This window comes from Xiphias gladius, chromosome 24 (genome assembly GCF_016859285.1).
Source record: "Xiphias gladius isolate SHS-SW01 ecotype Sanya breed wild chromosome 24, ASM1685928v1, whole genome shotgun sequence".
NCBI classification, from domain to species: domain Eukaryota; kingdom Metazoa; phylum Chordata; class Actinopteri; order Istiophoriformes; family Xiphiidae; genus Xiphias; species Xiphias gladius.
In genome coordinates this window covers 18,349,210-18,352,735 of record NC_053423.1, presented here as the reverse complement: position 1 = coordinate 18,352,735, position 3,526 = coordinate 18,349,210, and the positions used below count along the sequence as shown (strand labels likewise).

At 39.3% G+C, this 3,526-nt stretch overlaps 1 protein-coding gene across 1 annotated transcript in view; it reads left to right on the top strand.

Annotated features, from left to right (window-relative positions):
* The window catches only part of ext1b (exostosin glycosyltransferase 1b), a 119,115-nt gene extending 116,325 nt beyond the window's left edge, over positions 1-2,790 (top strand). The window contains exon 11 of the mRNA XM_040121909.1: positions 1-2,790. This exon is cut by the window's left edge and continues 1,446 nt beyond it. The gene's annotated coding sequence lies outside the window, so the exon portion shown is untranslated.
* The last annotated feature ends 736 nt before the right edge of the window (positions 2,791-3,526 follow it).

Here is a 3,526-nt window from a genome sequence, read left to right as displayed (position 1 = left end):
CATTTCAAACCATAGCAGGTCTTTAGTGACCAGCGTCATTTCACAGGAGTGTTTGTAGAGAGATTTTTAACACTAAGCGCATCAGTGCCATTCTGACATCAGGGTCTGCCTTTAAAACTCTTTATTGCACATCACGTTGCCTACATCAGTTTGAGATGCCTAGATGCTCTCCTGTTGAAATATTATAGTCATCAGTCCGATGTTGCTCTCCTGCCGCCCATGATTTTTTTTTTTTTTTTCCCCCCTCTGTGATATATCAGAGAACCTCAGAGCCATTAAATTGACAAAAGGTTTTCTCCTCCATTTGTCAGGCAGAGATACGTTTGGGCTTCAATTAGGTAAACCTATTTCATTTGGAGTGCTGTTTTATTCCCGAGGGGACAAGCTGTTGATGAAACACTCAAACATTATGAACCATTGTGTTGTGAAAGCAGTGACCCACAAACATGACCTGCAAGCTAATGCTAGCCTTCAGAGGATAGCTCCCCTCCCCAACGCACCCTCCCCTGCGATCGTGCTTGTCCATTACTTATAACAGCCGCTCACATCGTCATTATGTCCACATCAAACCGCCTGACATTTTGCACCTTAAATTACCTTATTGGTATTGGAAAACCAGATGAAAATGCTAAAATAAGCTTTCTCAACCTTTAATTGATCATTTCAAAGAGAGGCTGTCTGAGGAAATGGCTGGCTCATAGCTGTGCTGCTCCACGCTGTCATTAAGTCTGGATGCAGCGTGCAGCCGAGAGCACAGTCAGTCCACTCACACATGTAGTTCGCAGACACTTGAATTAAAGCAGCATGCTTTTAGTGGCCTTTCTGTCAGGCTGGCATTCAGCATAATGTCTCAGCCAAAGCTTTTCAGTGTGTGTTAATCAGTAGCTGCCATCGCCATCATCAAGACCGGTGTCACACATTCAATGACTGTTTTACTTTAAGTGTTTTTCATGTTTCATGTTTTGTTCTACGAGAGTTTATGTAAAATGTATTATAAAGCCTTTACAGTGTCAACAAAGGTGACACTCGGGCTTTTAGGTGTCATATCCAAATACTGCAACAGAGAAGCTCCTCTGTTTCAGCACATCATATCGAACCCAGCAGGACTATCACCATCATTTTGAATATAATGTTTGTATTTACACTCTGGGACTTTGAGTTTGGATTTTGATTATTGATTTTTTTTTTTTTTTTTTGCCAGGAGAGATTTATGATCTGTTTAGTCACAACAAAAACTGTTCGATCATCTTCAGTATGTGATTCTGGGAAAAACATACTCTGCATCTGGTCCCCATTTCATCTTCAGAGAACCATATTGGTTGAATCCATATCAAAACTTTTATGTCTGATTGTTTGAATCATTGTTATTGATCATCTCAAGAGAAATGCGTCCCCCAGCTTTGCAAAAAAAAAAAAAAACAAAACAAAAAAAACCACCACCCATTTCAAATCCCTGCAACCCTCAGCACTGTACATAGACATATATTTATTTTTTTGGAAAAAAAAAAAAAAAAAAGACTGTGTACGATTTGAGATGATGTGGCAAGAACATAAGACTGATCCTGCATCGCTGAGGGGAGTTAATGGTATTTATTCATTTTATTTTCGACACACTGTGCACATTAATCCACACAGATGCCGATATACAGCTCATATTATATTTCTCAATGCATTGGTTTTCCAGGGAAACATCTATCACACTTGCTTCACTTTCTCGTTGAGAGAGAGAGAGAGAGAGAGAGAACATTTTCAGAACCGTAGTAGTAGAGTTTTAACTCCTGAAAAGATTGCATACACCAGCGATCTAGAATTGGATTGGGCTGCACCATCTTGGCTCTCCACGGGAGTCAAATTGCAACGTCCCAATAAAGACTACGCCAACTGAAACATGGAAAATAATAAGCAGCTGGGTCCCCTGTACCAGATGGAAACATTTTCAGATTCTGCTGTAACATCTTCCCCCAATGCATTACAATAATGCGTCTGGGGCTCTGACACAGTTGTGTTTAAATTACCTCTTTCACAGCTGGGTTTCAGGTCAGATAACTTGGCAAAAGAAACGGTCCCATCTTTCAGCTGGCGTATATCATCAAGTTCAGAGTGCGATGGATGTGAGTGAGGCCACAAGGAAAACCTCTGTATCCACTAAAACGCCTGTCATTTGATCAGGAGCAACATTATGCAAGTTATCACTGTGTGCTTCAACACAGATGGAAGAAGGTTTACCCAAAATTTGCCAGGCAGTTGGTGTTTATAGCAACAGCAGCATGAATTCTGGAAACTAGTCTGTTCTTGATTTGTGCCTTTTATCAACATTTGAGTTCTTGACACGCCAAGCACAGTCTGTCCTAGACTGTTTCCAGTAGATGGGCAACAATAGCACCATGTGCGGGGCCTGAACTGCCCTGCCTCCATACACTGGATGAGACACAGCTTCCATTGTCTTTATTTTAACACCCCATTTTCATCTTTGTGTTTTGACACTGTTGCTAAGGCAACCACGCATGACCACTTCCTGTTTGGGATTATTTATCGGTGATTGGCTGTATCACATTACCAGTCGGCAGTAATATCTGTTGATCTGTAAGGACTCGGTCAAGCCCAGCTGTCCTAATGCCTTCTACTCCCTCTTACCTTGTAATTAACAGAAGACTTTTATAGAGGTCACAAATGAAATAGATAAATGCCAATTTTGTAAGAATGATTTATAAAAAAAATAAACTCATATTTGATGATAACTGGATCTCTTTGTGTCCTTTATAACAGGAAGCGTTTACTATGTGTACAATAAATATTTGGAAGTGTTATTTTAAAAAATTTAACTCAAATACGACAGTGTGGTTTTTTTTTTCTAGTGTAAAATCATAATGAACAGGTCTTGTGCTCAAAGTATAAGAGCTTGGTATCAGTCCTCATTTTTTGGTACCAACTGCAATGTGTTCGTGGCAAAGACTGTGAAAAACAGTCAAGAACTGAAAACTGGCGTCGAATGTTTGGGCAAATTCATCATCTTTAATCAGAGCACAACCAATCCTAGATTTTTGAGACAGACACCAATTGTTATTTGAAAGTTCAAATAATCTAATAATGCATCAGCAGATATTCATGATAATTAAAGAGACGTGACCAAGAAATGCACCAAAAGGAACATTTTAAACTTGAAAAAAAAGCTTGTTAGGGCTTTCTAACAGCTAAAATAAGTCAAGACAACACTAAATTAATGCAAATGTATCTTTAGAATTTCTATACAGCAATGTGTCGACACTTGCCAGCTGACATACACCAATCAGCCACAACATTAAAAACAGTTACTGGTTTTAACGTTGTTGCTAACCGGTGTATATGCTGCACCATGTGGAACCCAGAAAGAATAGCTGTTGCACTGGTGACAGCGAATGGTGATCCATATAACTAAATATATAAACAGACCAATAGATCTGTGTCTGACAAATGTCAGCCAATATTATTTGTGGCTCTGGTTCCAATTTCTCATGATCTGAATCTAGATTTTGCCAATTTTAGAACA